This window comes from Pseudorca crassidens, chromosome 13 (genome assembly GCF_039906515.1).
Source record: "Pseudorca crassidens isolate mPseCra1 chromosome 13, mPseCra1.hap1, whole genome shotgun sequence".
Classification (NCBI taxonomy): Eukaryota; Metazoa; Chordata; class Mammalia; order Artiodactyla; family Delphinidae; genus Pseudorca; species Pseudorca crassidens.
Genome location: NC_090308.1, coordinates 2,403,861 through 2,417,119, shown reverse-complemented (window position 1 = coordinate 2,417,119; position 13,259 = coordinate 2,403,861).

The window sequence follows — 13,259 nt, the reverse complement described above, 5'->3', positions numbered from 1 at the left end:
TTGATTGAAAAATAACTTTTCTAAACATTACGACGCTGAAGTCATTTCACTTACCTATTCACTGAACAAATTTATTTCCTACTCTGCCAGGCATCCAGTATGGGGAAATAAATATGAAAAGAAAATGCTCTCTTTCCTAAAAGGGTCCATGATCTACTTAAGAGACAAACATTTGTAAATTATTGATGAGTAACAACTAGTTGTAGAAATGTAGTAAATGTTATAATAAAAGTGTAGATTAAGTGCTATGTGGATGCAGAAAAAGAAATGGCCAAGTTGCCTATGAGACATAGAAGGTTCCTCAGAGTAGACAGCATTTGAGCTGAATCTTAGAGGATGAGGACTTTTCAGGTAGACAACACAAGGAAGCATGTTCTGGGTGGAGAGAATGAAGAATACCGAAAGATCATGCTGTGATCAGGGCACGTGAATAACGGCTCAACGTGGCTGAGAGCAGAATTCATACAGAGAGTGAGGAGAAATTAGGTTGAACGGGGCTGTTGACCTAAAACAAATAGGCTGCCAGATATTTCTCCAGCAAAGATGGGTTTATTCGGGACCAGCAGAGACTTGCAGTTCAGGGTCTGCAACCATGGCGTGAGCCACATGCAATCCCTGCACAGCAAGGGATGATGAATGCTGTTATAGAGGGAAAAGGAAGTTGGGGGGCGGGGGCTACAGTAAACAAAGAGTCCGTGGCTTTTCATTGGCTGAGTCCTTGCGGAAAGAAGATGCCTCTTTCTCTTCCGGTTGGGCTCTGCCATCAACCATCGCAGGGAGTGAGAGCTCCTCCTTCTGGTCTCCCAACTCTGGTTAACTGAGGTTTCTGTGTATTAATTTTTCACATTTCCCCTTTTGATCAAGATCTTTCTCTGAAAGCATCACTGATCAAGAGTCAGGTTTTATATTTCAGTGGATTTTTGTCCCTCGACGCCAGGAAGGACTTTTCAGCGTGTAGTGTCCTACGTCGGAGGGAAAGTGCACAGATTGGAAACGTATTGAGGTCACATTTGAGTAGCAAGGAGGACCAGGAGGGAGGGAGAACTCTCAGACACTTTTTGTCGAAGTCTATATGTGGGCTTCCCTGGTGGCTCAGTGGTTGAGAGTCCGCCTGCTGATGCAGGGGACACGGGTTCGTGCCCCGGTCCGGGAAGATCCCACATGCCGCGGAGCGGCTGGGCCCGTGAGCCATGGCCGCTGAGCCTGCGCGTCTGGAGCCTGTGCTCCGCAACGGGAGAGGCCGCAACAGTGAGAGGCCCACGTACTGCAGGAAAAAAAAAAAATTCTATATGTTATCAGGATCGTAGACACTGGAGATCATCTAAAGCACTATGTCATCTTCAAAGGTTTGGAGACAAACTTCCAACCGGCCTGGTCTAGATATCTTGGGAAAGCTATCTCATCAATTCTGGGAAATCTTTACTTTCAGGTCACCAGATGACATGCAGGTCCAGTCAGGGTTCAGTGCTTTTTTTTTAGGTGTACCATGTGAACCCAAGAGTCTCTTCTTCGGAGTTTGGTGGCACAAGGGTGGGTTAGCAGCACCTGATAGGGACCTTTCCAGTGAGATGGAAGAGAGTTCTTCTGGAGGTGACTTTTCCAAGAGACCAGAGCTCCAGGTTGCAAGGTGTGATGCTTAAAGTCTTGTCTCCTGAGGGCACACTGTGAAGACTGCTTTACCAAAACATGGCTATTTTGAAATAGAAGCAAGTAGGCCTTTACAGTGTTGGAGTATCTCTCCTTTTATCAGCTGTGGGTCAAAAGAAGGAGGAGCCAAGTGCGTCGAGTCCCTGGGACTTTCTCAAACGGTGAGAGGTTGTGAATTCCAAAAAACATGCATCTGAGATTTAGAAGGACCAGTGGCAAATTTTGGCCAAGGTATTTTGCCAACTGAGTCTTAGGAATTCCCTTAGCACGTTCTATGAAACCAGAGGATTGAAGGTGGTTAGCACAGTGGCAGCGTTGTAAAAGCAGCTGGACAGCACAGACCTATCCAAGCACCTGGCCAAGGGATGGGTTCCTCCATCACCGTACAGTTTGAGAGGACAATCTTTTCTGAAAGGACTTTAGCCACCGAAGAGGCAGTAGCCTGTCTGCAAGGGAAGACTTTAGTCCAGTGTGAAAACATACAGACCATGACTAAACATATTTCTATCCAAGAGATAAAGGGAGTTGTATGAAGTCCACCTGCCAGAACTTGAATGATCTATTGGGCAGTTTTAAATGTCCAGGGCAGTGTGAGTTGTCTTCCCTGGGTTGTACTTTGGACAAGTGGGACAAGTGAGGTAGGCGGTTTTGCGGCCTTTTAAAATGTTTCCCCACTAGGGACTTCCCTGGTGGCGCAGTGGTTAAGAATCTGCCTACCAATGCAGGGGGCACGGGCTCGACCCCTGGTCCGGGAAGATCCCACATGCCATAGAGCAACTAAGCCCGTGTGCCCCGACTACTGAGCCCGCATGCCTAGAGCCCGTGCTCCGCAACAAGAGAAGCCACCGCAATGAGAAGCCCGCGCACCGCAACGAAGAGTAGCCCATGCGCGGCAACGAAGACCCAACACAGCCAAAAAAAAAAAAAAAAAGTTTCCCCACCAATACTGATTCATAATAGCTATCGTTTTGCCAGAACAATGTTTTGATGCATGTACAGCAGTGGAGAGTGGGAACTTCAGAGTCTCCAGTAGGACTGGCTCATTTGGTCCCAACCAGAGTTTCTCTTTCTATCAAACCAACAGTTGTTGAATTTCCAATCTTGTTTTTCCTTTTCTGAAGCCAGTTGTTGGCCTTCTCTAGGCAATTTTTCTAAGTTATTATTTGGGGAAATTTCCCTTTGGACCATGACAGAGGTTTGGCTTCTGTAGGTCCTTTTAAGGGCGGCATTCCTAATATATTATTAATAAGTTAATAATTATTCAAATATTAATTTGATCCCTAGAGGGTCAAGTTTAGAATGCCCTGGAATCTTAATATCTGAAGTGGCAGGTTAAAGTATTGCATTTAATAATTCCTGAACATAGGGAACATTTTAAATTTTACTTCCACTGGAAGTAAGGAAGCCACGTTGCTTCCACAAGATTCCAGTATCATCAGCTACTCCAAATGTACACCTACTAAGAGTATAAATATTGGAAGTTTTGTCCTTGGCTAAAGCACGGGAGTATATAATTCAGCCTGTTGGGCTGAAGAAGCCATAGGTTCTTGTTGTCCTTATCTCAGACGACATCAAAAGGGCTTGTAATAGCACACCCAACACAATGTCTTCTTCTGTCATCTTTTACATAAGAACCCTCTGTGAATCATGGAATTGCCTGTGGCCCATCACAAGGAATCAGGATGTGGTCCATCAGTGTTAAATGGTCATGAGGGACTTAGTCATTGTTGGAGGGCAGAGAAGTAGCCAGGGTAAGGTTATTACAGTGTAAAAGAGGTATGTGGGGGGCAGTTAACAGAAGGGCTTCTTAAGAGGTGAGGTGGCTGGCTGAGAAATGTTGAGTGTGGTGGGAATTCAGGAGGGCTTCCGCTGCATGGGGTAAAAATGGTTACAGAGAATCCACCAGGATTTTGTCGGTGGCCTTAACCAAAAGGGCAAAGGCAATAATGGCTCTGAGGCAAGGGGGTAGTTCTGTGCCAGAGGGTCTAGTTTTGAGGGATAATAACCTTATGGGTCAATGGTGGTCCCCATGTTTTGGGGTGAGTAACCACAGGGCATTCCCTTCCTTTTCACGTACAAAGAGGAACGTGATAACTGAGATGCCCAAGGGAAGGTGGGTTCATCAAACTTTCTTTTAAGGCCTTGAAAGCCATGTCATCCAGTTATTCCCATAAAACTGGGTGTGCGGTGTTACTGTTGAGGAAAACATATAGAGGTTTGGCTCTAAGAAATTTGGAATCCAGTTTTGCGATAACCAATTATCCCAAGAAAACCTCACAGTTGGCGATTAGTTTTGGGTTTGGGGAAACTTAGGACCCCATGAAATCCATCTGGATCTAGGTGTAGCCCTTGTTCTGGTATCAGAAGCCCTAAATATAAAACTCAGGTTCGGGCAAACTAATTTTTTCCTTTGTAACCTTATGTCCCTTTATAACGGGGTTGGCCGAATGTAAATGACATTCTAGAAGTTCTCTCATTAAGAATGTTTTGTCTTAAATAATGATGTTTTAAATATAGATGTAAACACATATGTGTATACATAATATATATGTATTGAGAAAAAGCCTAGAGAAAAACTCTGAAAAAATTTCTTTTATTTATTTTCCAAGGTTTTATGATGACCACATGCTACTTTCGTAAACAGAGATACAATTTAAAAAATTAAAATCTAGAAATACAAAACTTCATCTTCATCTGGTTTCTTGTCAATCTAATTAAATTCACAAGTCTTAGCTGTTCTAGAATACTGGGCACAATACTGAAAAGCAGGCATAGAATTCTCACTCAAAGTAGAATAGAAGTATATAGAAAAACGCTCAATCAAACCTCCAAATTAAAATCTTTCAAGCTGCACGAAATGACTGATTATCCGTCCGAATAATACTTTGTTTTTTTAAGTAACATTTGGAGGTCAGTGTCTGCCACGTGAAATTTCCTATAAAATATATACTAAACACAAGAAGTTAGTAAATGAAAAAAGTATAACATTTTAATGTTATAACATGTGTCATAATAGTTTCACTTAATGAAGAAATATTCTTAAAGTAAAATGAAAATCTTAAAGTAGAGCATACTTTGTTTCTAATTAAAACATTCATTTTATTATCCTTTCAAAGTTATTTTAAATTATGTCCCAACTGATTCGTGAATAGTTTCCAGTCATATCTTACTGTTCCCAGAAGCAGCCTTTTTCAACTCCTTTTGCTGTTTCCACAGATACTCATTTCCCTCATTCTGTGTTTGTACTTACATCTCTCCCTGTATCACTTTATTTATTTATTTTTTTACTTTTAAGTGAAGTTTTTATTTATTTATTTATTTTTATTGGAGTATAATTGCTTTACAATGGTGTGTTAGTTTCTGTTTTATAACAAAGTGAATCAGTTATACATATACATATGTTCCCATATCTCTTCCCTCTTGCGTCTCCCTCCCTCCCACCTTCCCTATCCCACCCCTCTAGGTGGTCACAAACCACCAAGCTGATCTCCCTGTGCTATGCGGCTGCTTCCCACTAGCTAGCTACCTTACGTTTGGTAGTGTATATATGTCAATGCCACTCTCTCACTTTGTCACAGCTTACCCTTCCCCCTTCCTGTGTCCTCAAGTCCATTCTCTAGTAGGTCTGTGTCTTTATTCCTGTCTCATCCCTAGGTTCTTCATGACATTTTTTTTTAATTCCATATATATGTGTTAGCATACGGTATTTGTCTTTCTCTTTCTGACTTACTTCACTCTGTTTAAGACATTCTTGGTGGTCATCCAATAATGGAAGATAAAGACTTAATGGCTTCTCTAATCATCTTCCCAAATTTTCCTCTTTCCTGCCATGCAGTAAGGATTAAAACAACATTAATTTACCCTTTATGAAAATATAAGTACTTTTTCCTGAGAGACAAGTTGTATACCATGATTCTATTTCTTATTTCTTTCTTTTACAGTGTTTGCTTTTCCTAGGGTTAAAAATTTAGGTGTCTTCTATCATTTCTCTTCTTAGGCTCGCCAAAAGAATTATGTTAAAAAACAAAACTAAACTAATTGCTATTTCCAAATGGCCAAGCATATCAGCACATCGGGGAGTTATTGTTTTAGCCTCTCTGGCATCATCCTCCGTTCCAGTAGCAATAGGTTTCTTCCTAACCCTTCTGTACACCTGTCCTCCCAGGACTTCCGTTTACTTCTCACTTCTGCTGTATTTGCATCTCCACAGCCAGGAAAAATTCTCCGCTTTTAAGGACCTGTGTGATTAGATTAAACTCATCCAGATGACCCAGGGTAATGTGTTGAGAGCGTTAATTTAATCACACCTGCAATGTCTGCTTTGCTAGATAAGAAAACATATACACAAGTTCTGGGGATTAGTATGCGGATATCTTTGGGTACCCATTATTCTGGCCACCTCACATATCTTTTGTATCTTCCTAATTTTGTTCACTTATTTCTCTTAATGCATTATCAGTTTGGTTAATTTGCTCTCGTGTTATTATTTTTTATAAATTTATTTATTTTATTTTATTTTTTGGCTGTGTTGGGTCTTCATTGCTGCGCGAGGGCTTTCTCTAGTTGCGGTGAGTGGGGGCTACTCTTCATTGCGATGCGCGGGCTTCGGTAGTTGTGGCGCGTGGACTTCAGTAGTTGTGGCACACGGCCTTAGTTGCTCCGCGGCATGTGGGATCTTCCCGGACCAGGGCTGGAACCCGTGTCCCCTGCACTGGCAGGCGGATTCTTAACCACTGTGCCACCAGGGAAGCCCTCATGCATTATTTTTAACACACACAAATTTAAGTTCTTTCCTGAGTTTGTCACTTCCTTTCTGAGTTTTTCTAAATCTGACATATGTTGCTTTTCCATATCTTATGTCATTCTTTATGTCTGCTATAAACCTAAAACAATAAAACAGCCAGTTATTTTACCAGCAAAACAGGTTTATTCAGGAGCAGCAAAGAATTGCTATTTGGGACCGGCAACTATGGTGAACCACATGCAAGCCCAGTAAAGCAAATGAGAGAAAACTCTTTTCTAGAGGACAAGGGGACGTTGGAGGCTGTAACAAACAAAATTCCCTTGGAGGAAATTAGTTTAAAGTATAGTGGCTGTTCATTGGCTGAGCTGTTTCCAGACAAGGAGAAAAAAAATCTTTCTCCCCACTGCGGGAGATAGTGAAGTAGCATCCATTCCTGGGGGAGATGCAAGGTACGTCTCCTTTTGTTGGAGTCTGTATTGACCTTGAGTGGTACGTGCATGAGAGCTCCCCCTTCTGGCCACCCCACTCTTTTAGTGAGGTTTCCCTTTAATAATTTCCACCTTAATTTATTTTAAAATATCAGATTATCGTTCCCACCTATGTGGGAGGCGTGACTTTCTGGCTTCCCTAGAGCCAGTGATCCCAGAGAGCAACATAGGAGAGAGCGCCCTCCTCTGGAACCCAGCCTCCGAAGCCAGACGTCACCATTTCCCTCGCATCCCACTGGTTGCACACTTATGTCCTCCCGGTTCAGTGTGGGAGGACATATGGACCCTAATTAAAGGACATTCTACAAAAGACCTAACCTGTACTCTTCAAAAACGGCGATGTCATGACAGACAAGAAAGGCTGATGCCACTCCAGCTTACAGGAGACTAAGGGGACTTGACCAGTGGTGACTGTGGACTGACTGAATCCTGAAATGGGAACAACGTCTGCTATGGGAACAAACAAATGGGAACAAAGTTTGACTATGAATGGCAGATTAGATACCAGTGGTAGTGGGCCCAGGTGGCCCAGAGCTTACGGTTAAATATTGAGGAATCTTGCAAACTGGGTGTTAAATTGTCGGTAACTTGAAGTCAGCCATGGCGAGCCATTTCCCCTGGAAGTGGCAAGTGTTAGGAATTAGGACTCCCCCTGCCTCACCCCCAGTGCACCAGCATGCCACGTGACAGTTGGATTGTGACAACACTCAATTTCCTGATTTTGGTCACTCTACTGTGTAGGGCGACCTTCTTTTTCTCAGGGAGTCCACAGGGAAGTATTTGAGGGTAAAGGGACCCAATGTCTGCTGCTTGCTCTCAAACAGGTCAAGATAGATCAATTAATCGATCATACGTAGATACACATTCACAGGTGATAGACAATAATACAGTAATACAACAAAATGGTGACCTTTGGTAAATCTGGGTAAATAGTTCTTTGTACTATTCTTGTCACTTTCTGTACGTTTTAAATTAAAAAAAACAAAACAGAAACAAAAAGCTCCAACTCTAATATGCTGTAGGCTATGAAGCCCTGGAAACATGACTGACTCGCAGAAGTCACACAGGATGTAGCTCTCTAGTCTAAGGCTCTCATAGCACCTTGAAGTGGCCTTTCTTAAAGATTTAAAATTTTCTTTAAAATGTCTTATGATAGGGCTTCCCTGGTGGCGCAGTGGTTGAGAGTCCTCCTGCCGATGCAGGGGACACGGGTTCGTGCCCCGGTCCGGGAAGATCCCACATGCCGCGGAGCGGCTGGGCCCGTGAGCCATGGCCGCTGAGTCTGCGCGTCTGGAGCCTGTGCTCCGCAACGGGAGGGGCCACAGCAGTGAGAGGCCCGCGTACCGCAAAAAAACAAAAACAAAAACAACAAAAAAAGAAGAGATGGTATATGTATATACACGTATATATGAGACATTTGAAGTGGCTGGGGTTTCTTTCAATGGACATATCCTGATCTTTGTGTGTTGTGTATATTTTATTCTTCTTGTTTATTTTTTAGATTCACCAATTAAAGGAGCCTAATTTTCTATATCACCCATGTTTTAGAGAATGAATTCACATCTATCTTGGACTTATAATAGTATTAAATTTTGTTTGATTTAATTAAGTTAATGGTTTTAATTAATTTATCCTAGCTCTAACATACTGGTCAAATTCTGAACTTCAGCGTCAAGGGTATTTAACTAATGGGTTAAAACAATGGATCAAAATAGGAACGACAACTCAAAGTGATTTTTTAAAATCTCAATTCTTCAAGAATGAGTAGTACACAGCTTCTAAAACACAGAGAACGTACATTTCCAAGGTTTGAATGTACCATACACTGATATGGTACCATAGAGATGGCTTCTTGTACCAGCCACTTATGCTTAGACGTGTACTTAGCAACAAGATAATTAAATTCATAAAGAGGGCTAAACATTGTAAAGCTAAATAAATAAATAAAACCTGAGAGAAGTCGTGCAGTAGAAGAAAACCACTTTCATATTGTCCTTGGCATTGAAGAACATCTAATTTAAAGGCATTAGCTAAGTGGTGAATCTATTATCTGACAGCATTAGCTATCATATCTTAGAGCAGTTAATGAAAATTAGTGAGAAAGATGATCCTTGCCAGTTGTCCTGGTGCACGCTGCCCCCGGTGGCTCTGAATGCATCTTTGAGAAGGTAGACTCCCCTTTCCTATCGCCTGCAGTCCATGTCTTCAACCGATCATTTTTTTCTATTTCTTTAATTCCATTTGATTTAATCAAGTTACATTATCTAAACATTGGGAGGAGTATTTCCATAAACTATTTTGAGAACCAAGTAGACTTGGATGGTTCATCTCAGCTGCTGTGTGACTGTGGGTAAGCTGCCTAACTTCTCTGAGCATTAGTTGTCTCATCCATAAAACAGAGCTTAGAAAACACAAAAATTAGCTCAGAGTATCATGGAAAAAATGCGATGAGGCTGTCTATAAAACCAACTCATAATAGTTAATATTCTTATCGTGCTCTCTGTTTTAGACATTCAATACTATCTAGCAATCTTTCTAACTATACATATTCCCACACACGGAGAATTTTACCCCGTTTACAAATCGGAAACCAAGGCACAGAGAGATTAAGGAACTTGCTACAGTCAACACAACCAGTAAGAGGATCTGAACTCAAGCAACATGGCTCAAAAGTCCATACTTTTCTTCTCTTTTTTTGCGGTACGCAGGTCTCTCACTGTCGTGGCCTTTCCCGTTGCGGAGCACAGGCTCTGGACGCGCAGGCTCAGCGGCCATGGCTCACGGGCTCTGCTGCATGTGGGATCTTCCCGGACCGGGGCACGAACCCTTGTCCCCTGCATCGGCAGGCGGACTCTCAACCACTGCGCCACTAGGGAAGCCCCAAAACTCCATACTTTTAACCACGACACAAAACCCGTTATCAAAAAATCTTCGTTGAAATAATGAACTAAGTAATTTCAGAAATGTATGATGAATATGCCAACAGGGGAAGTACAGACTTCTCTTTTCCAGCGTGTTAGTGTCGTTCGCACAATCTATGAAGCATTTATGAGAACTCATAGGTCATGAAGCACTTTGTTCATTCTTCACCTCTGTCTAAACCATCCTGACCTCTCAAGCACAGGACGGCTGACCTCAAGAGAGAAAGCATTAATACTCCTGAGTGCAGATGGAGGGACTATAGCCCCATGAGTCAATATGCATTTTCAATTTCTTGATATTAAAGAGACAGGGACTTTCTATGCCAAGAATATGCAAGTAGGAAGTCAGAAGGCATTTCCCCTGCTCCAGCCTCCTGAACTTATTATCAGAATCTAGTAAAAGAGTTTGTTTCTGTAACATAGTCACATCTCTTCAGTCCATCTTCTCTGTACCCTCACTTCCGCAGCATTGCAGCATGAGTCCAGGCCCTTCTTCTTCTTTTTTTTTTTTTAAAGCAAATTGTCTAATTTTAGGTGTCAATCAGAAATACATTGAAAAATATATGTTCACACAAAAAGTTGTACGTGAGTGTTCACAGCAGTGTTTTTCATAATAGCCCAAACTAGGAAGCAATCCAAGTGTCCGCTGACTGATGAGTAGATAAATAAAATGTTATAACCATACAATGCGATATCACCCCTCTTAATAGTAGCACGAAATGAAGTACAGAGTCAATGCCACAACATGGTGAAAATTAGAATGCGGTGATGTTGCACAACTCTGCAGATGTATGAAAATCATTGACTTGTACACTTTAAATGGACGAATGCACGACGTATGAATTATTTCTCCACAAAGCTGTGACAGAGTGATACACTGAATAACTCCCATAAGGAGGTGAGTTCAATAATGTCAAATCATCAACTGTGTGCTGTTTCTCTTAAATAAAACACGGAGGCTAAATTAGAAAATACAAGAACAAGCGGAATGTGAGCACATAAACTGGTACCACATCTAAGGGGATCTTTTCTGTCATTTCATTGTAAGTATTTTTTTAAACTTTTAATCCATCAGTTTGGGTGAGATATGGAAATTAATAAATGAATAGCTCTCTTACCTCCCAACTCAAACAATAATGCATTTCCCATTTCTTCTTCCTTAATTTAAGGCTTATTTGGGACATTTTAAAAATTGAATGGTATGTTTCCTTCAGTTAGTAAAATAAACTTTAAGCAGTAGTATTAAAAATCCCATGTTTACAAAGGATAAATAGTGACATCTTCGGCCTTAAAGTGCTCAAGGAAGTGAATGCTTTTGCACAGAGCTTCTACTTCGTTGACTTTATGATAGGAAAAACGCATGCGTTTTAAGGCAAATTCCCCCGTTGTATAAACGACTCCCTGGGAGTGAGGAGTTATACTAACTTTTATGATAGAGTAGTAATTGAAATAATACCCTAGTGACTTCGAAAGTTATCTTACAAAGCTGCTAAAAGAATCGAAATGGAGAACCGTAGCTTAGCTGAAAGAGGAACTCTAGTTGCAGACCTAGAAAAAGCCAAATAAAGATCAAGTGCACCGTGGCCTACTCACTGCCCACAAGTTCCCTCTGCCCGCGTCCATCTCCCCTCACCCCCATCAGCAACAAATCAGATCCACATTTATGTTATTTTAAATTACAAAACTCTATGAGGTAGGTTAATACTTGACAGCTGAGGAAACCGAGGCTGAGAAAGGCCAAGAGGCCTTGAGAAGTAACAAACGGTACAAATCCTCAGACCCAGGAAACCCAGCGAAGGCAGATGTGCTAGTAAACGTTTAACACCTGGCTCTCTGTTTCTTCTTTTTTTAAAGCCCTCATTTACAGTATTTGTCCGTTTCCTTAGTGTTTCCTACCATAGTGGGTTTCAAGCTACCAATGTGATATCATGGGAACACGCCTTGGGTTGATAGTTGGCTGTCATATTCTTCCTTCAGCATTTTTCTATCATTAATAAAAAAAACCTGACTCCACAGTCTTTAAAATTTACCATTGCCCCCATTTCCACAAATGCTGGAGAGATCGCACAAGTCAGAGCCCCCCGCCCCACGTGCATCCCCTCCCGCTTAGTCACAACTGCAGAGCTGTGACACCACCCCGGGGGGTATGGCCACCCTGCTTACTACCGAGGGTGGGTCCTCGTGGCCATTCGGCTGGTGAGTACCCCGATTCCAGAACCCCCTTCCCAGGTCTGCTTCACATGACCCGATCTGGGGCGACTGTCTTGGTTTGAGTGCCCCAGAAGCAGAGCCTAAGATAAGGCTTTGGGTGCAGTTTATTTGGGACAGGATGCCAGGAAGCACCAGTGGGAAAGTAGGGAAAGGGGACCAGGCAGGGAAGGAACTAATAAAGGCTGTGTTTTCAAGCACGTTTCTGTTTAACTAGAGCTCAAACCCGAAACACTGGAAGCTAGTGGACACAACTTAGATGTGCCACCTGACCCCAGGGGCGAGGGGCTAGCGCTCCTTACCCACTCATTGCCTGCAGGCAGACAGCTTCTTTTCACAGACATGTTACAAACACACAAGTAATTTTTCTACTTCCCTAATTTGGATCCTTTGCTTACCGTCTTTTTTTTTTTTTTTTTTTTTTTTTTTGCGGTACGCGGGCCTCTCACTGTTGTGGCCTCTCCCCTTGCGGAGCACAGGCTCCGCACGCGCAGGCTCAGCGGCCATGGCTCACGGGCCCAGCCGCTCCCGCGGCATGTGGGATCCTCCCGGACCGGGGCACGAACCCGTGTCCGCTGCACCGGCAGGCGGACTCTCAACCACTGCGCCACCAGGGAGGCCCCACTTACTGTCTTTTAATTTACTAATTTCACGTCATAATTCCTAATCATCTCTCTCCCTCCCTCCCTCCCTCCCTCCCTCTCTCTCTCTCTCTCTCTCTCTCTCTATTTATATATATTCTGCCTCATTCTCTTTAACTCCTGCATTCTGTGTAAGGATGTTTCACAGTTATGCTTTGTAACTAGACTACGGTCCATTTGCATTTGTTTTGTTGCTGTGGAGGTTACTCATATCAGTGGTTACAAACACAAGGGGAAAATACTGAAAGGTCTGAGTCCTCCCTGTTCCCCTACGCACCACCTGGTACCATACCCTAGACTCAGCTACAGTTAAGGTTGTTTTTAATTCTTCTAGTTCTTTTCATTATAACTCTAAATAATAACATCCTGACCCATCAACCGTAAATAGCATATTTTCAAAGGATAAAATTTTATCTTCTCTTTCAGCTCCTAATTTTAAAACTTACATTACTTTTAGTTCTAATGGTGGAAGATTTTGTGACTTTATTTACCTAAGTCATTATTTAGAAACTTACATATTCCCTATTGGCTCCCTGCAAAGGGAGATGAGGAAATTAGTATATTTACTCTCTCACCCCCCCCACCAACGTTATAAGTCTGAGTTCTACTT